Consider the following 27,250-nt stretch of genomic DNA (forward strand, 5'->3'; position numbering starts at 1 on the left):
CTTGCTTCCTGTTAGGCCATACTGTCAATTGAAGGCAGCTGCCTACTGCGCTGTACTGTTGTATGCTTGCATTAATGATTTCCGTGCCACTGCAAAATTGCCACAAAACATGAAAAATTGGCCTTGGTGGACTTGAAATATATATATTTGGCCTTTTAGAACCCTATCGGGCCCGAACCCCGTCAGCGATCGGCGCTTGCCATAAGCTTCTTTTTGTATTTTCTTTATATAAAGAAAATACACAAAATATATTTAAAACACTATGGGCGCAGACTTTACAGAATATAGAATGGAGTGTTGTGGTCATCGGGTCCGGCCCATCGGGTCGGAACACAGCCTACGTGAAGACCTTGTCCACTTTGACAGTCCCGACAGCGAAATGCCGATGCGATATGAGTGAAAGTTGCGGACCCGAAATACTATAGCACACAACGTTGTATGGCCGTCGGGTCCGGCCCATTGGCGGTCATTTATATAAGCAAAGGCCATGCTCCTATGAAAGCGCTGATGCAATATCGACGACCACTGCGGACCCGATATAATATAAAATGCAGCGCTGTATGGCTGTCGGGTCCGGCCCATCGGCGATTGCACCTGCCCCTTTGTAAATCCTCCATTGCGATACGCCGATGCGATATCGGCGATCGCTCATCGGCGAAGTCTCATGTCGCTGCCACTGCCCGCCTCCTCCAATTTCGACCCGCCGATGCGATCTGGACCGTTGATCGGCCAGATCAAACGGCTGTCGCTCATTTGAACTGCTAGGCCTGCGATTTTGAATTTTGCTTGTTTTGGAGTGCTTTAGGCCTCCCGATAGATCATTTCCACCTTCCCAAGGGCTTTCCTCTCGCAAAATTTTATCGGTGGAAGACCTTTTAGCCCAACATGAGTGTTTTGACAGCATGAATGGATCTTGAGCATGACTATACGTATATTCGCTGCCTTTGAGAGCATTTTGAATCCAATTTTGATTTTTTGTTCAGCAAAGCTAACACTGGCTCCTTCTGGGGATGAGATCCTCCCTGTGAGGTCTCAAGAACCTGCAGATCAATGCCTTTCCAACAACAAACAAATTAGCCAAAATTCCTAGTGTTCCATTGGGCATGGAGTCTACTATGGCCATACTAAAAACTGATAAAAGTGGACTATTTACAGCTTTTAAGGCCAGAAGACCTTAAATCACATAGTTCTTTAGAAACCGCCCATTAACTGGGCCATCAAAAACTGGTTCCCCTCCCATACTTTTCAGTATGAAAGTGTTGTTTCCTTGAATTTGTGCAATGCTGAAAGGACCTGTCCATAAAGCATCAAAATTGCCATGATTGCCTTTCTTTTCTCTAAAAGCATCCCATTTCATGACCAAATCCCCAACCTGGAAATTGTTTCTTTTTGTTTTCTTGTCAAAGGCTTCTTTTACCTTTTGTTGATGTGCTGTAGCTTTTTCAATCAGCTGTTCTTTGGTCTGATATAATTCTGTTAAATCGGTGATTCTGTTGGCCATATCATCCTCTTCATTTTGCGCTGTTTGGAGCAACTTTGCCACGGGAAGGGTAAGTTGAATGGGAAAAATAGCATCAGTACCATATACCAACTTGAAAGGAGAGCAGCCTATAGATCTCTTAATGGTCACTCTGTCCGCCCAAAGTGCATATTTCAGCTTGGCATCCCAATTCTTCTTATTATCCTCTAATAGCTTCTTAATAATCCTGATCAGACTTTTATTGGAGGACTCTGCTAAACCATTCCCTTGGGGGTAATAGGAGGTAGAATGAACAAGTTTAATGCCCATTGAATCACACATTTCCACCAACTCCTTAGCCTTGAAAGCTGTTGCATTATCTGTTATAAGCTTATGTGGGCAACCAAATCGACTGAAAATGTTTTCTGATAAAAATTTCATTACCACATTATGATCAGCCTTCCTTGTTGGGATTGCTTCAATCCATTTTGTAAAATAATCATTGGCGACTAATATCCACCTGTGCTGGCCACTGGAATGTGGGTTGATTTCACCAATGAAATCCAAACCCCACTGCTGAAAAGGTCCTTTTGCAATGATTGGCTTTAGGGGCAGGGATTTCAAATGCTGCTTACCTTCAAATCTCTGGCACCTGTCACAAGATTTAACAAAAGTGAATACATCAGAAAATAAAGAGGGCCAATAATACCCAGCTCTGAGAATCTTCTGGGCTGTAGTTTTCCAATAATGATGTCCTCCACACAAGCTGTCATGGAACTGCTGCATAACTTCTATTGACTGTTGTTTATCCAGGCATCTTAAAAGCACTCCAGATGGATCCCTCCAATAAAGCAAGCTACCATTGATGCAATATTTCGTTGCCTTGAGCTTTAACGTTCTTGCTTGACTTTGAGAAAATTCTGAAGGAACTTCTAGCTTTAGCAGGAAATTAATTATTGCAGCATACCAGCTACATGAAGCTAGGTTCTTGGCCACTGATTGTCCTCTTTGCATTTCAGCTGTTTCGTGCTCTTCCATTGGACCATCTTCTGCTACATTGAACAAGAAATCAATGTCCAAAGACCTGCAATTTTCTTCAACCAACAGTTTAGCAAGCCCCTGACCTCTTACCAGCTTGGTGGGCTTCAGCTCTATGTTGAATTCTATCATTTTTGCAATCCATTTCGCTCTTTTTCCATCAGCATCAGGCTGCGTTAAAACATCCTTTATTGCAGCAGAAGGCACGTATGCAATTATTTTGGAGTGCAAGATGTATACTCTGAAAGCCTTCAAAGATTTGATAAGAGCATAAGCCTGCTTTTCAATAATATCATACCTTAGTTCAGCATCCCTCAGATTCTTGCTGAAAAAGGCAACTAGATGCTCTTGGCCTGCTTCATCTTGCTGTAACAGGACAGCTGCAATGGTATCCCTAGAGGCAAATGAGAAGAGATGAAACTCCTTGCTATAGTTAGGACTTTTTAAAGTCGGAGCTTCTACAATAGCCCTCTTAATGGACTCAAAAGATTTTCTGGCCGCATCAGTCCACTTTACCGTTGCTCCCTTTCTTAACATGGAGGTTATGTGCTTAACCAGCTCTGCAAAATTGGGGATGAACCTCCTCACAAAGTTGATTTTGCCAAGAAATGACTGTATATCCTTCTTTGATCTTGGAAGGGTCAAGGCTCGAATCACTTTGACTCTTTCTGGGTCGATCTGAATGCCTGCAGCAGATACTACGTGTCCCAACAATTTCCCTTCTTCCAAAGCAAATTGGGACTTTTTGGGATTGAGTGAAATTCCAAATTTCCTGCATTTTAAAAACACCCTTTTTAAATGTTGTAGATGATCATGATGGCTGCCAGAATAAACAGTTATGTCATCAAGATATATCAACACGAATTTATCCTTTTCACCCACAAAAGCAATATCCATAGCTCGCTGAAAGGTGGCTCCAGCATTCATTAGCCCAAATGGCATTTTTTCATACATGAACGTGCCCCAAGGAGTGGTAAATGTTGTCTTTTCTTGATCATCTGGATGCACAGCGATTTGATTGAAGCCTGAAAACCCATCTATGAAAGACATCACTTTGGCACCTGAGACTTGCTGCAACAAATGCTCCATTTTTGGCAAGGGATAATTATCTTTTTTGGAGCATTTATTTAGATTCCTGAAATCAACGCATAGTCTAATTTCTCCATTCTTCTTCCTCACAACAACCAGATTGGCCACCCATTTAGAATATCTGAGAGGCACTATAATTTTAGTAGCCAACAACTTTTTAATTTCTTTCTCGACCAGAGGAAAGAGCATAGGGTTCATTGGCCTCAGCTTCTGTTTGAAAGGAGTAGTGCCTTTTTCAAGTGGAATTTTATGCTGTATTATACTCTTGTCATATGTTTTCAGATCACTGTACTCCCAAGGGAACACATCAGCAAATTGCCTCATTAATTTGCAATATTCAGCACTCTGATCAGCAGATAGATTAGTGGACAGATTTATGAATTTGGGCTGACCTGGACCTCCTATATCATGCTTGCAAACTTGAGACTGATCTTCTTTTTGGGCAGCTTTGTAAGGCACATCATTGTGGTCAAACAATCTTTCAAGAGGAATTAGACCCTTAGGAATATGGTTACTAGGAAGCTGGACTATGCTATTTTTGCCAATTTTATTTCTAAGCTGGGACTTGGGATCTTCTAACAAAGCATCATTGTTTTGGTCAATTTACATTTCAGAGAACTCATCAATGACTTGAAGGAACCTACTTAACTCATCATCATCATCAAAAACCTTCCAATAGTGGACATTATCAGGCACAGAGGGTCTATACTTCATTTGTACCTCATAAACTAGTTTGGGAGGCGATGGAGGGATGAACAAACTAGCTGAGATAGCAAGGGAATCAACAAGCTGATTTTGGGCTCTAGGGATATATGAAATGCAGAAAAAATCAAAGAACTCTTTGACTCTCCATACCTCATCTCTATAAGCTTTCAGCCTTGGATGCTTTGCTTGGAACGTTCTGTTTACTTGCTGAATTATCAGATCAGCATCTCCAAATACCTTCAGATTTTTTATTCCTCTATCTTTGGCTTCATGAAGGCCCAACAACAGTGCTTCATATTCTGCTATGTTGTTTGTCACCTGAAAAACCAGCTTTAGAGATAACTGAACTGTTTCTTGTTGTGGAGACACTAACACCACCCCCGCTCCTGCAGTCTCCTTGGTACATGCTCCATCAAAAAACATTTCCCAAATCTGACCACCCGTATCATGTTCAGCCTGAGCTGTTGGTTTCCGGATATGCAATGCAGCCTTCTGAGACTCTTCTATTTGGAGGATGCAAGCTCCAAAATCAGTGTCCACTGCATATATGGGATGGTTTGTAGGATTCTTCTCATCACTAATAACATATGCCAGCTGTGCTTCTCTATATAACCTCCTGCTTTCTCCTCCAAACACTGGAACAGTTGCATAAGATAGATCATTCTGCAATGTCCCTCCTAGTCTCTTAATCCACCCTCTAGACAACAGCATACCAAACTTAGGAGGAACATCGGCCACCACTATATCCATTATCATACTTTTCATGGGCAGCTGGGTTAGGGTAATGGCCAGATCCTTAATTAATCCAAGGCATTTTACCTTCCTTGAATCAAATGAGAATAAATCATGATAGGGTCTGGTGATATCAAGGCCTAGCTCTTCCATGACAGTTTTAGGCATTAAATTGTGACTGGCCCCTGTGTCTAGCAAGCAATTGTGGAGGATTTTATCATGGATAGTCAATGAAACATAGAAAGATGGAGAAGTATCATCTGCAGGTTCAATCATGGGGCTAATAATAATAGCAGGCTTATCGTCTTGCAAATTGACAGAGTCAATGGAGGATTGGTTAGGTTCTAGCTCAAGGGCTTCAAGGATGGGCTTCCTAAATAATTCACTCTTCACCAACTCAGCAAGAGGCATGGATATTTTCAATTTCTGAATTTCTGACTCAAAACTAAAAGAAGAGGATACTTTATCAACAGTTTTTACCTCTTGAACTGGAGCTCTGAGGGTGATAGGATCAGCTGCTGGTCTTCTTTGCCTGCTATTCTGTGGCACTGTTCGAGCAGCTGCTTCTTGCACAGTATTTTCTTTGACATTCTTTGCATTGGATCTTAGATTATATCTTTGCTGCTGCTCACCAGATTGCAGAACAGCACCACTGTCCCACCTCTGGCTGTTTTGCTCTTGCTGCAATGACTCTTCATATTCGGCCAATGTTAAAAATGCAGCACTACCTTTATCCTCTAAGCAGTGAATTTCATCCTCATCTTCTTCAGACTGTTCCCCCTCCATGACTGCATTCTGAAAGGGAGCTTTTACTTTATGATCTTCTCTTGCTTCTTCACCCCTTTGCATAATCTGTAGCTGCTCATTTGCTTTTCTGAATGGGTTTGGATTTCTTGGGCCAAATGTGTTTTGCTTCCTTGTTTTGCCAGAAGTCTGATCAACTTTTAACTTAGAAATTTCGGCAGCCAATGACTCTATCATTTTGGTCATTTTGTCTAACTTAGGCTCGGAAGTTGATGCAGTGGAAGAAGAAGCCTCACCTCTCGGCCTTCTTCTGTCACCTTGACTCTTTAACTTCTCTGCTGCCATAATATTTGATTCCACCTCCAAGGCTGCCTCTTGCATATCACCCAGCGTAGCACATCGTCTTTCTCTCAGCAATAAGCAAAAGTCAGAATCAAAAGCATTGGCATATGTGAGTTTGGCAGCAGTAGGGGTAGGCTTTACCTCAGCTGGTATTTTACTATACATTCTATTAAATCTTTTATTGAAGTCAGGCAAAGACTCACCCTTTTCTCTTTTCAAGTTTCCAAACTCTGTATGATAATACAGCAAGTCCTTCTTATCTCCCCATTGCTTCAAGAATGCCTCATCTAATGCTTCTATATCTGTTATAGATCTCTGGGGTAATTCTCTAAACCACTTCCTAGCCTCTCCATCAAGACTCTGGACAAAAACTCTCATCCATACATCATTCTCACTTATGTCTAAATTATCAGCATAACTGTAAAAAGCTTCAAGATGTTCTTCTGCTGTGACTCCCTCTGTTCCAGTGAATTTGGGCATATATTTTTGATATTCTCCTGTAGGCATGGCATTTAAAGGTGTAGGCAATATCAAAGGTCCATATCTAGCAGCAACAATCCTCTCAATCCTAGTAGGTGCTTGCTGTCCTGCCATGTTTGGAATATGCGGAAGAATACTAACAGATGGAGCAGTAGGAGATAATGTAATGGATGGGAAAGATATTGGGATGTTTTGGACAGTATGGGAAACCTTCTTCGGACTCAGATTCAAAGGGGAACTAAATGGAGAAGGAGCTTTATGAATCTCTGCAGGTATTTCTCCCTTAACGTTACTAGGCTCTAAGTCTTCAAATTGTGTATCTTCAACTAAAAACTCCTCATGCAGAGACAAATAAGATTTCTTGGGCTTACCTGATCCTGATGCTCCTTTCTGCAATGTTTTCTTTGAGTTAACAATCTTTTCAGGGTCAGGCACTGGAACAGCTGGAGACTTCTGCGGATTTCTTCTAGTATGCCTCACAAACTGCGCCAGAACTTCAATGTGGAGTCGCCGAAGGATGGCCTTCCTCCAGTGGAGTCACCAGACAGATGATTACAACCAAAATCTGTGTTCAAAACTTTGTCTGTCATCAAAGTTTGAAGCTGTGTCGTTCTCCCAGGGAAGCTGAGCTTCGATTCTCCTCTCCCCGGCAACGGCGCCAATTAATGTTATCACCCCAAGAAACTCACCTAGGTTGTAAATCGGTGATGCTCAGGAACATTAAAAATTCAACAGTTTTGTTGGATAAAATGATGGACAAATGAAGGATGTGCAGCACCTTTAAGCCAGATAACCACTTCTACTATAATTTACCCCAGACATGGGTGAAGACCCCCAAACTACAAGGCTTTCAACCACCAACTACTCACGGTTTAAGGTAAAAGTGATGATGGAGAAGACTGATTGCACCAGCAGATGCACAAAGCTCTGTGATGGCCAGCTGCAATCAGTTAAAGGATCTGCAAGACTATTATTCAATAGACAGTGAGGATGACAGCTCTCTGCTATCTGAACAACAGCAACCTGCAAACAATTTCAATGAGCCACTAAATTATAATACAGAGGTGGGATGACAGCCCCTCTGATATCAAACATTCACAGCACATCAAATAAATGCAAGCAGGCACAGCCTGGAACAAGAAGAAGAAGTAGAAAGTGAGCAGGTGACAGCAAAAGAAGCTTGTATTAATGGAAATCAAGACCAGAAGCTGCAGGTCTCATAGTATTAACAGTCTCTAGAAGTTAGAAGGCTACAATAAGCTCTCATTCATCAAACACTCATCAATCCATTACATCTCTGTTCTGAGTATATATACTGCTACAATACAAAATATCTCTACTGAACAATACGTGGAGGAGCCCATAAATGGCCACCAACCATATTTACATTCAAGAATGGGCCTCTGGTACAAATCTGGCTGTGATTTGAATAAATTTGTCCCTCTCTGGTGCTCTGCGATCCTTCTAGGGCAGGTGAGATGAAGTATGGGTGAATCCCATAACCACTGAATGCTCTGACTGGATCTGTGGAGTCCTATCTCCTCCTCGGCCATACTGTTGATTAAATGCTGTTGTTGAATCATTGAATGGCTCCAATATGACTGCCTGGCTTGGCAACAATGAAACACTGCTACACTGTTCATTCCCGCCCACAATGCTTCATCTGGACTTGAAAGTTTCAACCACGGGTCAATCATGACTGATAAATGTTGATCTATCTGAGGCACGTCTTGCTTCCTATTAGGCCATACTGTCAATTGAAGGCAGCTGCCTACTGCGCTGTACTGTTGTATGCTTGCATTAATGATTTCTGCGCCACTGCAAAACTGCCGCAAAACATGAAAAATTGGCCTTGGTGGACTTGAAATATATATATTTGGCCTTTTAGAACCCTATCGGGCCCGAACCCCGTCAGCGATCGGCGCTTGCCATAAGATTCTTTTTGTATTTTCTTTATATAAAGAAAATACACAAAATATATTTAAAACACTATGGGCGCAGACTTTACAAAATATAAAATGGAGTGTTGTGGTCATCGGGTCCGGCCCATCGGGTCGGAACACAGCCTACGTGAAGACCTTGTCCACTTTGACAGTCCCGACAGCGAAATGCCGATGCGATATGAGTGAAAGCTGCGGACCCGAAATACTATAGCACACAATGTTGTATGGCCGTCGGGTCCGGCCCATCGACGGTCATTTATATAAGCAAAGGCCATGCTCCTATGAAAGCACCGATGCGATATCGGCGACCACCGCAGACCCGATATAATATAAAATGCAGCGCTGTATGGCTGTCGGGTCCGGCCCATCGGCGATTGCACCTGCCCCTTTGTAAATCCTCCATTGCGATACGCCGATGCGATATCGGCGATCGCTCATCGGCGAAGTCTCATGTCGCTGCCACTGCCCGCCTCCTCCAATTTCGACCCGCCGATGCGATCTGGACCGTTGATCGACCAGATCAAACGGCTGTCACTCATTTGAACTGCTAGGCCTGCAATTTTGAATTTTTCTTGTTTTGGAGTGCTTTAGGCCTCCCGATAGATCATTTCCGCCTTCCCAAGGGCTTTCCTCTCGCAAAATTTTATCGGTGGAAGACCTTTTAGCCCAACATGAGTGTTTTGACAGCATGAATGGATCTTGAGCATGACTATACGTATATTCGCTGCCTTTGAGAGCATTTTGAATCCAATTTTGATTTTTTGTTCAGAAAAGCTAATAGTGCCCCAAAAAAGAGCGCAGTGCCCATGACGTTGCATGTTTGCCTTCCATGACTGTGCAAAAAATAGACTGAAAAAAATAGCAACTTCTGTCAAACTAAAAAATTGTCCATTATGCCCAAAAATGTGGTTTTGTTACTGATCAAATATTAGAGGCATGTAGGGATGCCTTAGCAAGCATGTCAAGTCTCCTTCGCTCCTCTTATTTGGTCAATTTGTCAATTTTCTCATGATCTCTTTTGAGTTTTCTCCTTGCCACTTGGATTATCCTTGCATAATACTTGGCCATCTTCCTTTGTATCTCAACATCTCTACTTGCTTTGTCCAAGAGGGTCTCCAAGTGTGTGTTCACTTTCTCAAGCCAAGACTCTCTGTGTTCAACTATGTCCTTGACCAATTGCTCATCTAGAGTGTGCTGCTCCTCCAATTCTGCCTCTTTTTGTCTTTCAAGCTCTAAGGCCTTTTCCAATCCTCTTGTTCTTGGCATTTTTCTTTTTCCATGTTCATCATTCGGCTCTCCATAATCTCCATAAGCCTCATCAAGCTGAAATTTGGCTTTCTCAATTGCCCTCTTTTCCTTGATGTACTTGATTTGCATCAACTCCTGCTTAACTTCTAGCTGCTTGTTCTATTGCTCATAAAAGGAGATAACATATTGGGCTCTTTGTAAATTGACCTCAAGCTCCCTGAATTTGGAATCCTTTGCTCTCGAGGCAGCTTGAGAAGATTTGTTTCCCTCCTCATCACTAGTGTCCACAAGGAGAAACTCCTTTTCAATGTCATGTTCTTCATGTTGCTGTTTGACTTCTACTTCCTCTACCATTTTCTCCTTTCCTTTAACCTGTAATGTTGATGACAAAGGCAAGGCCCCTCCCACTTTCCATGGGATAAACACCTATCTCTTTCCCCTCTAATAGGTGAAAGAAAATGGCTGCAAACTATTCCTCTACGATATACTACTATGACCATGCTCAGTGTGTACATCATGTCCCTCATTGTCATCATGCTCATCATGTTCCTCATCACTGTCATCATCTCTATTGGGTGAATGAATGGCTACATGAAATGGTGATGTAGATGGTGTGGAGGTGTCTGGTGAAGAATGACCTATTGAGGATGAGTGATAAGTAGGTTGTGATGGATGAGAAGAAGTATATGGATGAGTGGAGGATAATGGAGAAATGCGGGGAGCCGGTTGAGTAGGTGGTTCATTGAATATTTCATTAGCTATGAAGGTCTCCCAAGTAATGCCTAGTTGATCTAAGTGATGGAGAACTATCATTTTGATAAGAGAATGAAGGAAAATACTATGCATCTAATGAGCTGGATCCCTTTTCTGAGCAATGTATGTCATCTTGTCAATACTCCTGAAAAGGTAATATGGCAAACTGAGCATTCTTACCCTGGTAAAGTGCATGAGAATCCTGATATGGTATGAGTATAGTCTACAAAACCTACCCTCACATGTGGAATACCTCATTATGATCTTCATCAATGGCACATACTTGTACAAAAGATAAGAGAAAGGGAAAATTCTTTTCTTATCATTTTTTAACCTTGTTTTAAGATATGGCTCATAAAAACTGTGATGCAGATTTTTCTGCTTGAACCATTTCTCTCCTGCATTTGGAATTCCAGTGGCCTGTGATATGATGGCATGAGATATAGTGAATGTGACCCCGACTAAAGTGACCTGGTTGTTTTTCAAATTGAGGATGAACTACTTAGTTAACTGTTGATGAAAATTCACCGTTTCAACCCTTTGGCAAAGCTCAAAACAACCCATGTGCTTGAAACATGATACTGCAAGTGGTGATGCCATAAGTTCTATTGTATTAGTGGGTTCAAATATGATAATTCTCCCTCCTTTCTTGGTTGGCCTCCTGGGCTTTCTTTCCCCTTCTTCTGAACTACTGTATTCTACCATGCTTTATAGGTGAAAACATGAGGGACTAATATATATGTCAAGATGAGTGAAACAGTGAGTAGGTGGAGTGAAATATAGTTAGGATGATTGGAAGGTGACAAAGTCTAAGAAGTACTGTAACTTTGATAAAATAGGTGATTTTCGAAGCATGGAAGGGAACTTTGCTAGGGTTTCAAAATTAACTTAATTGATGGAGAAAAAGAGATACCAGGCCACTTACTTGTTGTATGCATGTAGTTGAAGCTTTTGTGGCTTGAGAAAATGAAGGAAACGATGTTTTGGCACTCCTAGGGTTTGTCAGGCTCCTTTGGCTAAATGTGTAGCACCAAGTTCCAATGCACAACATCCTCAGCAGATGTACCCTTCACTGCACAGGCGCACAATGCTATTGAATTTTACTTTGGCTCGGACAGGAAAACACGCCCTCACTGCACAGGCGCACAGCGACTCCACCCAGCGAGTAGCGCCCTTAGTAAATGTTCCCTTTTGGTTTTTTCGACCTTCACTCAATCTCCTCTTTGACAAGGAGAGCTTAGGGAGTAGCAGAACTAATGAAGTTTGAAAAATACTTTTGAAATTTTATATAGAGGATGATTTTGATTTTTCTTTAGAAAAAACCCACTTTATAATGTTTGTTTGGAACTTTTATTTTGTTTTCAAATCTCTGTCTGATGCTTCTCTTTCTTTGTCTCTTTTCAAGTGGATGATGCTTCCATTGAGCTAATTTCTTCAATGGCTCATTTCTTGCAACAAGGAGAAATGCTTGGGTAGCTTATGGGAATAATTATTACATAAAATGACTTGAATTACAAAAAAGATATAAACAAACTAAAATACTCTGTTTTCATCTCAAAAACATGTTTTTGAAAATTACATCGGTAAAATAAGATATCTGTACAATAACCATGACTTACTACCAATCACTCTTTTTTTAATTGGTCTTCCTCATACCTTTGTTGCCCTTTATTTACACTTGAAACTATGCTTTTGACCTTGGAAATGGACCCTAAGACCTGATGGAAAGACCTTGGAAATGAAGCCCAAGACCTAATGGAAACATAACTGCCTTGACTCTAGAAATAACACAACTAAAACCATAATTGAATGCAACATGGAAATGGGTCAACAAATGTACCTAACCAGAGAAAATTTGATTTTCTGAAAAGAAGACGACCATCAGTGGACCATTTTGGCATGACCTAGTGGAATGATTAAAAATTCAATATGAGACACCTAAAATAAAAATGCAAAGAGAAGATTTGATCACTGATGGAAGTATACATATACTAACACTAACAACATGTATATCATGAGGCATGGTTGATTGAATCAGGTGCGTCCTTTCACTTCACTCCCCATAGGGAGTGGTTATGCAAGTATGAGAAATATGATGGTGGTGATGTCTTCTTAGGGTATGACAGGAAGGTTAGAATCATCAAACATAGAAAAGTCAAGCCGAAGTTGCAAATTTGAAGGATTAGAACATTTCCTTGTGTTCTGCATATTCTTGCATTGGCCAAAAATATGATTTCTGTAAGAAAGATGGATGATGCAGGTGTAAAAATAGTGTTCGAAAAAGATACCTACAAGATGATTCAGGGAGCACTAGTATTGATGGGGGGAATTCGGATTGGAACTTTGTACAAGCCCATGGGTAGTATTGTTATTGATGGGTGCAATAGTTTAGTGATTCTTGAAAGTGGAGCAGAAAATCTAGTGGTCTCTAGAGAAAAGACCATGCTATGGCATCAAAGGCTTGGATATATTAGAAAGAAGGGCCTTTGAAATATTCATGGTAATGGTATGGTGGAAGGTATGTCTAATTTCTCTCTAGATTTTTATTTTTGTGAACATTGTGTATATGGGAAGCAAAATCAGTTGAGTTTCCCCTCTGGTGCTAAGAGGGTAAAAGGGATATTAGAGGTTGTGCACAGTGATGTGTTTGGACATGTGTCGATTCCATCATTGGTTAAGTCTGTGTACTATGTATCATTTATAGATGAATTCTCAAGGAATACATGGATATATTTCCTCAGGAAAAAATCTAAAGTCTTTGACAAGTTTAAAGAATTTAAGGCCCTAGTGGAAAACTAGACAGAGAAGAAGAAAAATGTGCTAAGGACAGATAATGGTGAAGAGTTCTATAAGAAGGAATTTGAAGAGTTATGTAAGAAGTGTGGTATATCACGAAAAAATACTACTCCATACACATCTCAGAAAAACAAATTTGTAGAAAGAATGAACAAGACATTGTTGGAAAAGGCAAGAAGCATGCTTAGTGGCGTCGAGTTAGGATAAGAATTCTAGGCAGAGGTAGTGGAGACTACATGTTACTTGGTTAATAGATTACCTTCATCAGTGCTAGAGAGTAAGTCTCCACAAGAGGTATGGACTGGTAAGAAACCCTCTCTTTGACATCTGAGGGTATTTGGTTGTGATGCATATGTACATGTTCCAAAGGAGAAAATAACCAAGTTGGATAGTAAATTTGAAAGGTGAATCTTTATTGGGTATAAGGTTGGTTTAAAAGGTAATAAGATTTAGAACCCAGAAACAAGGAAGGTTGTGTAGAACTGAGATGTGGTGTTTAAAGAGGTGAAATATGTTATTAAACATGAATCCCTACCAAAGGAACCTGAGAAGATAGAGTTTGAGCTAAAGGAGGAAGAATCAGACTCTACAACAGAATAGGAATCAAAAGATGAAGAACCACACACTCCAGCTATGAGAAGATCAGTTGAAGAAAGAAGGCAACCATAAAGGTATAGTCCATCTGCTTTATGTTCCAATTTTTCTTTATCTATTACTAATGATGATCTAAGAACTATCAGGGAGGTAGTAGATTTAGAGGATGGAAAACTCTGAAAAGAGGCCATGGTTGATGAAATGACATCTTTGGAAAAAAATAAGGCTTGGGATCTGGTGGAGTTGTTGGCTGGAAGGAAACCCATTGGAAGAAAATGGGTGTTTAAGTAGAATATGAATGTAGAACGCAAGGTGGAGAAATATAAATCTCGATTGGTAGCAAAAGGTTATTCCCAGGTGTCAGAAATTGATTTCGGTGATATTTTTTCTCCTGTTGCTAAGGTAGCTTCTATTAGATTGCTTTTATCTGTTGTTGTTGCTTTTGATTTTGAGGTAGAATAGATGGATGTGAAGACAACATTTCTTCACAAGGATCTGGAAGAAGAGATCTACATGAAGCAACCTGAAGGCTTTGCGGTGAAGGGTAAGAAAGAACTTGTATGCAGGTTAAAAAAGTCTTTGTATGTATTAAAATAGTCACCAAGGATGTGGTGTCATAAATTTGATACATATATACGAGGACTTGGCTTCACTAGAAGAAAAGTAGATCACAGTGTATATTTTAAATTAATTGGTGACCGTGTTATTTATTTGGTCTTGTATGTGGATGATATGTTGCTGATTGGAAATGACAAAAAAATTATCCAGGAATTGAAGACCCAATTGTCCTCCAAATTTGACATGAAATATCGTGGTGCTGCAAAATATATTTTGGGCATGGAAATTAAACAAGATCGGGCAAAGAGGAAGCTCTAGTTAAACCAGAGAAAGTATGTTGAGACAATACTGCAGAGGTTTAATATGCAGGTGTTGTGGGGAAAAATGCCTATGCAGGACGATCCTATCCACCTAAGGCGTGATAGTGCCTTAGCAACAAACGAATGCAGCTACTTCGGTTTCTTCCTTTATGAAATATGAAAGAGAGGAGATTGGTAGACTTACCGTTATCTTTCGGTTGTCCCTCGATCTAAATCCTCTCCCCTTTGTGTGTCCACAGCTACTTGCCTCCTCGCTTTTGCTCCCACGAGATCACAAGAGAACAGCTACCTGTGACAAGAGAACAGCTACATGCAACAAGAGAAGGACACAATACAAAGGCAAATATACATATTCATAAATGATTCAGGATTAGAAGTAAATCAAATACACTAATGCAAATCATACAATAAACACCAGCATATAGGAAAGAACCGAGAAGCTTTATTGATTGATAAACAGGGTTCAGGAAGAGATACAACCCATAGGGTTCCAACTCAACATCTCTTTCCCAGCAGCAAGGAATTCCTTCTTCAGCCCCTTTCAAAAGCATAAACACCCAATGATCCAACCACAATCCAACAACAATTCTTTACAATACAATCCAACCTCCCTAGACCTCATGAGAGAGCTCTATATATAGGAGTTTTGGAGAAAGGATGAGTCAGCTTGAGGCTGGCATGAAGCTGACTAGTGTCCTCTCCCACTTCAGTTCTTGAGTCCACTTGGAGATTCTTACTTCCACTTGGAGATTTGGAACCTCTTACTCATCACCAGTCGAATTCCCTGATCCAAGTGTCATTTTGGAAGCTTCCTGGGCATTGACACCTTGAGGAATGAGTCTGCCACTTGTCCAAGTACGCTCAGTGCAGGTGGCCTTCTTTGCAGTTGACATTCAGCGCAGGTACAGAGTGGAGCACTTGACATTCAGCGCAGATGCTCAGTGGAGCAGTTGACATGATCCAGAAATTGCTTGATTTTGAGTGTTTTCAGGTGGAGAACTTTTATAAACTGTTGTGGTTTGCTGGCCTTGTTCCTCTAGGGGTAGGAAAAACATGTTTAGAGACTTTGGATCCCTTAATTATTGACATTTCATGCTCAGTGATGCAAGGCACAAAAATGTCTATAACAGTTGCCCCCTAAAGTATGAGGCCGTTTATCGGGTGAAATGCTTTATCCAGGGGAGTCCGAAGTTCATCCATTTGCTGGGAGGAGACCTGTAATAAGATACAATACAATACATTATGATTCATTCTGCTTTCATGATCTAGCTGAGGCGGGCATTCCCATGCTCAGCTTTATAAATACATTTTGGTACATAGAACAGATGATTGTCTGATGGTAGACTGATAGTTTTGGCGAAACTATCATCCTTTGAGGAGGATGATCATTTACTGCAATGATGTACATAACAAATGTCTTTATTTTCCTGAATATATTATCGCAGCCGGATGGATGAAACTAGATCCGGGGTCTTCAAACTCGTTCGATCTTCACTCTAGGTACAAGTCGATCCATGTGAGAATTGAGCTGAAGTCGAACATGGAAAGACATCGCTTGATTACCAGTCAATAATGTAAACCGTTAACAAGCGCGAGAGGAATCACCGATAATGATAATGACCCTCAAGGTACTGCAGTACAATTCACGTGGTGTGAATAAAGGACTTGGCGTCGAACACCACGCAAAATCTTCTGGTCGAAGGTCATTGATGTATACCTGTCGCCGGAAGTGAGAAACTTGCCATTGAGGCATGCAAGCTTCAAAGTACTGAAGGGGTTGTTCCTAGATCAACTTCTTGGATAATGAGCTGATGTCGACAAGAAGCGATCCGTCAAAGGAGGGCCTTAATGAATCCCACATCAGTGACACGGAACGGAGCTAATGATTTTAGTGGAGGTGAAAACAATTTGTGACATATGATTCAGGGTGGCGGTCATGAAATGGATGAAGGATAATGTATGGCAGGGGATGGGACCTGGTTGACTCTTTCTGAACGACTTCTCTTGAACATATGGTGACACTGATGCGATGGATCGGCAGCATTACCCCAAATATGGATGGTGTGGCAAAGACCATGGTGATGTGACCGGTGAATGAAACAACCCAACCCGATGTGATATGGAGGAAAAGTGTCATGTTCAAGAGCGACCTGCTACCATCAAAGACTTCTCGATTTTTCCCAATTTTTCCCCAGTCATTTCTGACCAGTACCTCTTTATTTTTGTCAAGCTTGAGGAGGATAACATATGCTTGTTCTATAACCTGCCCTTCGGGCAAGCCCATCGCTATGTTTTAACGAGCCTAGCGATAGGGAAACTCGTTCTCGTCTAAAGACAAGTTTGTCGCTATTTAATAATTTTAATGAGTCTAACGACAAGGAAAACTCGGCCCTTTTCATTTTTAGAGAGTCTGAAAAGGTACATAAAGTCAACTCCAAAATTCCTTTTTCGTCATCTAATCCCTTAAGTCCGAAAAAGTATAAAACAATACAGAAGGGATGAGTTTTCGGTACTTTTAACGAGCCGAACTAAACAAGCGCTCGATCTTTTTGTGTAATAATCCCTCAGGTCCAAAAAGATTAAAATCTAGAGGAGGGATAGCTCTTCATGTCCTTTAACGAGCTGGAAGGCCAAAACTCGGCAATCTTTTCATATTTTACGAGTCAATTGAAAAGAGCTTAAAGAAGACTCGTCTTTTGAGGAACGAGTGATGAACAGGGATAGCAGCTGATTCCAGGTACAGGTTGGAATTTTCCAATCACGGCAGTGTCACAAGGATGGCTAGGTGAAATCACTCTTCGCAGTTGTTCCTCAAAATGGGTAAACAATCATATGGAGGTAAACGATCGGCCAAATGAACGGTGGAGGTGAGGCTGCAGAAACACGACCAAGGCTTTTATATGGTTGATCAGGTTACATACTCAATAGTTATTTACCGGGAAGTTCATTTTTTAACGAGCTTAAACTTGCTCAAAGCTTATGTTTATTTTTTAATGAGCATGAACTATGCTACTAAAACTGCTCGAAAGCTTATGTTTATTTTTTAACGAGCATGAACTATGCTGCTAAAACTACTCGAAAGCTTATGTTTATTTTTTAACGAGCATGAACTATGCTGCTAAAACTGCTCGAAATACCAGTCATATGATAAGATTGTCTCATTGTGAGATCCCTATTTTTTATGGAGCTTCATCTCACTACGCTCTGCTCCATACCCTTCCTTTATGCAAGTTCAGAAACGGCTAACCCCAAAAAATAGATAAATAACCGGTTCCGACACAGCTAACCCCAAAAACAGGTAAATAGCCGCTCTTTTCTTGCACTCCAAAAGGGTTTGCATGCCCCCAGGTATAAAATATGATTTCAAGGTTGCCCCTCCTCCTTCTCACTTCTGTTTTTCTTTGGGTGTTCACAGCTACTTGTCGTCTTGCTAGTTCAGTTTAACGATACTTGTCTTCTCGTTAATTTTAACGGGTCTATACGATACTTGTCTTCTCGTTAGCCCGACTTTTAATAGATGTTTCGCAAGATCGCAAGAGAAGAACACTACTCAAAGACAAAACATTGGTGTTATTGAGGGAGGCTTACCTCTTTCTGGTTACCCAAAGATTGTCTCGTTAGATCAAACACTTCCTTGGCCTACCTTTTTCAAGTTACCTAAAGATTGTTTTGTTAAACAAGACACTTCCTTGGGAGTGCCTACCGAAATAGACAAAGATGGGAGACGGGCCCCGCCTCTTCCAAGTATCTTAACAAAAGAATCCTATTCTAGAACAACCCTCTTTCCTTCACGGACGGGGTACGGACTAGTCATGTTCTTTCGCGGAAATCCTACCTTATACCCAGAGTTCTCCGCCGAAGCAGACCAGGGTGCATGCCCCCTGGGTTCCGGTCATGTCTTCCCGAATTACTCGCGCTTATCAGGAGGACGGACCGTGGGTTGAGACATTTCTTTCGTGAATAGACCATTTAGGGATGGTAAGCGACTATTTGCGATGTGTGATCCGGGAAACGAAAGTTGGTCCACGAGCTTGACCACTCTTCCTCCATCTGGAAAACACATTACTCTAAAGAGTGAGGAGACTATCGCTCCCATGCAATATATATAGTCTCGTCCAAGGAGTAGGTTATAATCCAAGGGTCCTTGAATGACCATCACGTTCACTTGAACGGTCTTCCCCTTCAGTGTTATTGGCACATTGGGGAGGATTCCTAAAGGGCGACTGGTTCCTTTATCAAAGCCTGATAGATTTCTCATCTCAGGAAAAAGCGCAGGCGAACCAAGCGCTTTCCAAGCAATAGAGGAAAGGATACTCACAGATGCCCCCTCATCAATAATTGTTCTGTGAACAGTTTTGTTGAGTGCTTTCACTTGAATAAGGAAAGCTAGTTGAGCTGGTAACTGAGGATCATATCCTTTGTGATCAAAGGACACAAGATCGGAATCCTTAGGATCCACTCCACCAATAGCTGATAACAATGCCTGCCTTTGGGATGGGAAATTTTGCAGTACCTCAAGAGTCGACATAGCGGATGGCGATTGGGCCAAATCTTCCACTATGTTATAATGCTGCGCCACCCTGCCGCGAGGATTAAATGTCGACTTGTGTACTACTCCCTTTGGCGGTTTTATTGTTAACTCATGCGTGATGGGGGGTACAACTTCTGCCGAAGTTGTTGTCGAACCACTAGGTTGATCTTTACCTTTGTCATTCGACACCTGTGGATTCCCATAATCTTTGCTCCTTGTCGAAATCAAAGCATCATTTTGTTGCTTAGAGATCGATAACATTAGCACTTGCGACGGGGAAGCATTTCCACTATCAACCATATTTTGACCTGGATTAGGAAATGGATCAGTCAACACAGCTGAGGTGTGTGAACTTTTGAAAAACTTCTTAAGTTCAGCTTTATGTGGACAATTCTTTGTCCCATGATCCTCCTCATCGCATATCAGACAAGGAAATTTCCTATTTCCAAGAGGGTTTGAAGAAGTTTTTTGAGGGGATGACTCACCCTGTTTCTTCTTCTTCCCTTTGTTTTGCTTATTCTTGCTTCCTGGTTGATCGGAATTTTTTCCTTTATCCGCAGATATGGCATTTATTTCCGAAGCAAGAATTTCTTGATTTGCCTTTTGATTCGAAGTCTTACGGGCTTTCTTATTCGAATCCCTTGTCGACTTTGCGTTTGCAGTGCCAATCACACCGTCACCGGCGTGAGAGTCACTATTTGATCCAGGAGGAGGAGGAATTGAAAATTCCGGTCTGGGGGCGTCAGGTATCTTGTCATAGAGCGTGCCAGACTGAGTATATACTAAGTCTAAATACTGGGCACGAGCAATAACCTGCTCCTCTGTTACGACCCCTCCCTTGGCCACATCTTCTGTTATAGCAGGAAGAAGCGACTTTATAAACCACTCAGCTAATAGCTGATCTGGAACATACGTCTTTACCATTCTGTGATGACGACGCCACTCATGTATATGATCGGATATATGTGTGGCTATTGTCTGCTTGAAATTGGTTAAGATCTCTGTTCCAGTTTCGTACCTTATTGGTAACTGAAAGTGGGTTAAGAAAGTCGTGGCTAGGGAACTGAAATTGTCGAAAGAGGCTCTAGGTAATTCGATATACCATTTAGCCGCCAGACCTGTCAATGTCCTCTGAAACAGGCGAAGCCTTATCGAATCATCGTTCAAGGTGTTCGATGAACACCACAGATGAAAAGTCATCACATGATTCGACGGGTCTTCGCCAGGATTTCCATTGAATTTAGGAATGTCCGATGGAAGTTTGTGAGGAATCATTGGCCACCAATGGGCATAGGCAATTGGATCATTCGTCAATCGATGTAAATCTGGTAATTCCAAAGTTGCCACGAATGGTAACTGTTGATTCAGGTTTGGCGAGGCGTACCCAGGATACGATGGAATCGCCTGAGCAGTAGGTCTCTGCATACCAGCATAATGTAATTGATGTTGGTATGACTGATACGGCTGGTGGACTTGACCACTGTAAAGCGGTTGATTTAACCCGTTTTGAATATAGGGTTGTCCACTATTCGCAAAGATCTGTTGCTCAGATCCTTGGTATACCTGCTCGAATTGTGGTTGTTGGTATTGCACCATCCATGGTTGTGAAGCCATGTTCTGTTGTGCTATACTAACCGACGGACCAAGATGTGGGGTAATTGTACCCGTTTGGACCTGTGTCGTCCCGGCAGTTGGCGATTGTGGTTGTGTCGCAGGGTCAAAGGGCTGTTGCATTACAACCTGAGGTTGACATACAACAGGCATCGTTTGAACTTGCGACACTGTTACAATAGCAGGCGTCGTCGGGATACTAGACATAGGTACACATTGTTGCATAGAATACACAACTCTTGGCTGTTGGGGTAACATAGGTACCCAACCACTTGTCGTAACTCCAGCCAAACCTGAATACTGTTGAGAACTGCCGTATGGGTATCCTCCCGGAGGGGGTAATGAAAGGGCATATTGCCCCCCATACGGTAGCAATCCGGAGCTCAAAGGTATGGTTTGCCCTTGAGGACTGGATGGCCCAAATTGACCTCCATAGGGATCAATTTGTCTAGTTTCAACATAAGAATTACCGGATATTATTCTGGAAGAACAAACTGGAACAGACCACACTGTCGAAATAGTCCCTGGGTGGACTCCTTCTAGCTGTTGAGAGCTAGTTGGGACAGATGGTATGCCGGCAAACATCGTCGGAGTGGCGGCAGGGAGTTCTGCCGTCGCTGTGTCGTTCGACACAGTCCTAGATGTCGACGGTTGCTCAGACATTTTAAGTCTATCCAATAAACTGCCTAGCGATTCTACAGGAACCTCCACTGATGATGGACAAACTTCTGATGCAGAAGGAAAAAGAGTGACACCTACTCCAAAATGGGTTGGAGTACTTGCTTGCGGGTCCTCTACAATTTCCTCAATTGCAATCAAACTAGGTGGAAGAGGAAGACCGTCAGGTCCGTAAAAGATTTCTGGTGCCGAAGAAGGGGTTGTTTCGACAGCGACAGTTGTTTGAGTAACAAGCCTCTCTGGACCGGTTACAGATGGAACTGGTTCAGTAACGCAAGTACTTGTTCTCAGACCAGGATCAGTGCTACTGTCCCTCTGTGGCTGTTGAACTTCTTCAATAGAGGCAGGGTTTCCAGAAATGCTTGGAGTAACCGGAATCTCAGATGTTGTTGGAACAGTTGTTCTAACTTTGATGGGAGATTTTGAACCGGTTAAGCGAGTTCGCTTTGTCCTTACAGTTTTAGATTCAGGAGACAAAGACGGTTGACTCGCAAGCCTCCGCGAACGACGGGGTTTCAATTGACTTTCTTCCACGGTTGCGGATTACTCGATCAACTAAAATACAAAAGGGGGAATTATGTTTCCGAATTGAATGAATTTTATTAGACGCTTTTAGACACAACTTGCTTTTTCAGTTTTAAAGAGTCGAGAAAAAGCTAAAGATGACTCTAGTCTCCTTCGATATTTTAACGAGCCCGAAGTGACAAATGCTCGGTTGGACTTTTTCTGTTATAGAGTCTGAAAAAGGCCAAAAGAAACTGCTCTGGAGATCTAGGCAGAGGGTGTGCCAAACTTTTCGCAAAACCACAGAATACGTTTTACGGTACAGGTGGTCGATCTTCGTGAATCCTGTGTTCACTGCATTGCGATTAGTAGGGCGGCTGACACGGCTTCCTAAGGATAAAGGATATATGCCTATAGGGGTCTCCCAATATATACGCGACGATACGTGGGAGCACAAGTCCGTATTAGTGCAATCGCCCCTCAGGAGGAATCACCCACCTTCTTAGAGATCGACAGTCACTACGTTTAACGACGCCGGAACACGTCTCTACCTAGACCTCTACTGTGAGCGTTATGTTGCAAAGCGTTGTTAGGTTCATTCAATATATTTTAAGTTGATCTTTTTTAAAGTTTGTCTTTCAGGATCACCACGAGATGTATTGGTACAAATTCCTAAATGCAGTCTAAGATGATAAGCAAGCTTTATAATCTTTCAACTTTGAAAATCCTAGCTACTAAGGGAAAAGAGAGCGACTATCTTTTCTCAAAGAGCAATCAGCACACTCTAATGCACTCTTCCTAAATCCAACATGCAAACTTATCAAAATGCAAAATGCACAATGCAGGTGTTTTTTTTCACTTTCTTAGTATAAATGCCTACAAAGAAAGCTTTTGCACAACTTTGAATTTGCTTTTAAATGACTGAAAATAAACAAGTTTACTTTTTCCCAAATTAGCAAGGGTAGAAGAGATTACAATCACTTTGCGATTTTTCGAAAGAAATACTTGTTTCAACACTTAAAAACGACAAATTCAAACCAACAAGCAAAAGCAAACGATAGATCAAACTGCAAACAACCAATGAACTCTCTTCTAAGATCACAATCAATCACTCAATCAGATCTGAATCAAGGCTACAGGATGACTATTTTGCTCATGCAAAGGAAAACTGTAAATGACGCCACAAACACATAAAAACACTTACAGTCCTTTTGTACAAAAATGAGGTTGAATACAAGCAAAGAAAAGGGATTACAGATGTGGTACCTATGCTGGTTAAAGGCTACAAAAACAGAGATCAAAACAGGCAAAAGACAGCAAGGAACCCCAGCTGCACAAGGCCACACTGGTTCAGCGCAGGTAAAACACTGTCAGTTTGACATTCAACGCAGGTAGCCTTCACGGGACCTGCGTTGAAATGCAGACTGCCTTCACAGTGCCTGCGTTGAAAGGAGAAACTCTCGTCTCTCTTGGTTTCCGGGTCATAAAATGCTCAAAAATCAACTGTTTCAGGCCAAATCAGAAACACAAGCAAGGTATAAACAGAGGGATACTTTGAAAGGGTACTAAAGACTATCACAAAGGATCATCAAGTCATTCATGAGTCCATTGTTAAGATCATAGACAAAAACCCAGTAAAGGATCAAAGCAGCAACATTCTACTTTGCAAAGCAGTTCGATTGTTGCCGTTGAGTCTATGAAGTAAACAATGATGCAAGCTCAAACAAAATGACTAAAACAAAGTTCTTCCCCAGCGGAGTCGCCAATTTGTTGTGGGGAAAAATGCCTATGCAGGACGATCCTATCCACCTAAGGCGTGATAGTGCCTTAGCAACAAACGAATGCAGCTACTTCGGTTTCTTCCTTTATGAAATATGAAAGAGAGGAGATTGGTAGACTTACCGTTATCTTTCGGTTGTCCCTCGATCTAAATCCTCTCCCCTTTGTGTGTCCACAGCTACTTGCCTCCTCGCTTTTGCTCCCACGAGATCACAAGAGAACAGCTACCTGTGACAAGAGAACAGCTACATGCAACAAGAGAAGGACACAATACAAAGGCAAATATACATATTCATAAATGATTCAGGATTAGAAGTAAATCAAATACACTAATGCAAATCATACAATAAACACCAGCATATAGGAAAGAACCGAGAAGCTTTATTGATTGATAAACAGGGTTCAGGAAGAGATACAACCCATAGGGTTCCAACCCAGCATCTCCTTCCCAGCAGCAAGGAATTCCTTCTTCAGCCCCTTTCAAAAGCATAAACACCCAATGATCCAACCACAATCCAACAGCAATTCTTTACAATACAATCCAACCTCCCTAGACCTCATGAGAGAGCTCTATATATAGGAGTTTTGGAGAAAGGATGAGTCAGCTTGAGGCTGGCATGAAGCTGACTAGTGTCCTCTCCCACTTTAGTTCTTGAGTCCACTTGGAGATTCTTACTTCCACTTGGAGATTTGGAACCTCTTACTCATCACCAGTCGAATTCCCTGATCCAAGTGTCATTTTGGAAGCTTCCTGGGCATTGACACCTTGAGGAATGAGTCTGCCACTTGTCCAAGTACGCTCAGCGCAGGTGGCCTTCTTTGCAGTTGACATTCAGCGCAGGTACAGAGTGGAGCACTTGACATTCAGCGCAGATGCTCAGTGGAGCAGTTGACATGATCCAGAAATTGCTTGATTTTGAGTGTTTTCAGGTGGAGAACTTTTATAAACTGTTGTGGTTTACTGGCCTTGTTCCTCTAGGGGTAGGAACAACATGTTTAGGGACTTTGGATCCCTTAATTATTGACATTTCATGCTCAGTGATGCAAGGCACAAAAATGTCTATAACAGCAGGATAGTAAATCAATGAAGGTTCATATTCTTGTAGGTGTAAATTTATCTGTTCAACGGTGTCCCAAGACACAAGAATAGGAAGAGGACATGCCCCGTGTTCTATGCACAAGTGAAGTTAGTAGCTTAATGTATGCAATGGTCTGTACTAGACCAGGCATTTCACATGTAGTGGGAGTATTGAGAAGGTTTATGTCAAAACTAGGGAAGGAGCATTAGATGACAGCGAAGCGGGTTTTCGGGTGTTTGCGTGGCACTAGTGATTATAATCTATTCTACCAAGGAAGACCAGGATTGGACAAAGTTTTGGACATTTGTGGATTTGTTGATGTAGACTATGCTGGAGATATTGGTCAGAGAAGATTTACAAGTGGGTATATGTTTAACCTATTTGGAGACCATGGAGTTAGTTAGATGAGCAAGAGATAGTCTATAGTGGCACTTTCACCTACATAGGAAGAATACATGGAAACCACTCATGCAAGAAAAGAAGAATTTTGGTTGCAGAGATTATGTTCAAGTATGGGGTTAGTACAACGAGCTATAAGGATAGACTTTGACAATCAAAGTGCAATTTTCTCAGCAAATAACCCTACTTATCATTCAAAGACAAAGCACATTGATGTTCAATATCACTTTGTGAGGGATATGGTTGAGGACAAAAAGGTGTTGTTGGTAAAGGTGGACACTTTGAAGAATGTTGCAAATGCATTAACGAAGTCTGAGAGCACTGAGAAGTTTTCTTGGTGTAGAGAAATGATGGGCGTTGTAGAGCTGGACTAATTACTAAGCTCTCATGTGATTCCCTATGTGGAAAAGAAAACAATAAGTTGGAGAATGTTTGGTGTGTGTTATATTCTTTCTAGGACTTGCCCCACACGCGAAGCAGGGGGGTTAGAGGGGGGGCGGTAGCCCCCTTGCACGGGTTTGGGGCAGTGCCCCAAGATTTTTTTCTGGACCCTATATTAGGTGGGCAGACCTACCTATGGTTTTGGGCATGATAGTTTTATGCCCATTGTATCTTGTAGATTAGATCAAGGGAACTATGGTTATGTTCTAATCCATGGTTAATGGATTGGGGTTTATGAATGCTTCAACATGTATAGATATAGATATATATATATATATATGTGTGTGTGTGTGTGTGTGTGTGTGTGTGTGTGTGTGTGTGTGTGTGTGTGTGTGTGTGTGTGTGTGTGTTGTAACATTGAAAATAATATAATGAAAAATCAATCTTATAGTCCTGATTTTGGGATCCAGGGGAAAATGCTTGTGTATTTGTTTTGTGTTTCTCTCCATTGTATATTTTCTATTTTTTAAGAATTTGTTTGCAGGTAATTTTTGTATAGGGTTAAAACCTACATATTTAATCTCACCAAAATTATGAAATTCCATAGTCATGTTTCATCTACTAGCATTAGTTTGATGGAAATTTTGGTTGCCTATTAAAAGATGTATGTTCTACAATTCCCATAGTTTTCATTGTAAAAACTTTAAAACACTAGATTTTAAATAACTGATATATTCATTTTTTGGAATATGATTTTGATGATGTTTTATTTTTTAAGTTTAATATTTTCTTAGTGGGACTCATATATACAACTAGTTTCTTTAAAATTTACATTGAAATTCCTAGAAATGGATATGAATTCTCTCATCATCTTTTCTCTTTATATTCAACTTTTTTCGCAAGAAAGAGATTTGATACCACTTTTATTAAATATTGATATATAAAAGATAAAATATGAACCCTTAACTTGACAATAGACCCTTAAATTCATAAATACTAAAATGCATTCACCCCATAAACAACATACACATATAGAGAGAATCCTTAAGGTAGGGTAATGTCATAAAATACTCATTATGGAAGGGTTCACACCATAAGACATGTTTACTATAATACAACGCTCTATTGAAAATAATACTGAGAGGGGGGGGTGAATCAGTATTATTAAATTCTTTTCAATATACCATCCAAAATTATTCTTCAGATATTGATGATTAACTTGTATGTCAGTACCATATAATAATGAACAAGAACAATGAAAAACAGATAGTCACACCAAAGAACACCAGATATAAGGTGGAAACCCAATGTGGGTGAAAACCACCTGCTGCAATATGTCTCTATCTTCTTTCAATTAGAAACTTATTTTACAATGATTTTGTACTGGTGCAGTCCTTTACCAGTACGCAGGCTGCAACTTGCAGAGAGCTACAACTCTCTCTCGTTTTCCAGTCTCTCCTGGAAGGGAGCTACAACCCCCTACTTCT

The sequence above is a fragment of the Pinus tabuliformis genome, chromosome 1_2, assembly GCF_031772625.1.
Source record: "Pinus tabuliformis cultivar Carrire ecotype Pingquan chromosome 1_2, CPIR1, whole genome shotgun sequence".
NCBI classification, from domain to species: domain Eukaryota; kingdom Viridiplantae; phylum Streptophyta; class Pinopsida; order Pinales; family Pinaceae; genus Pinus; species Pinus tabuliformis.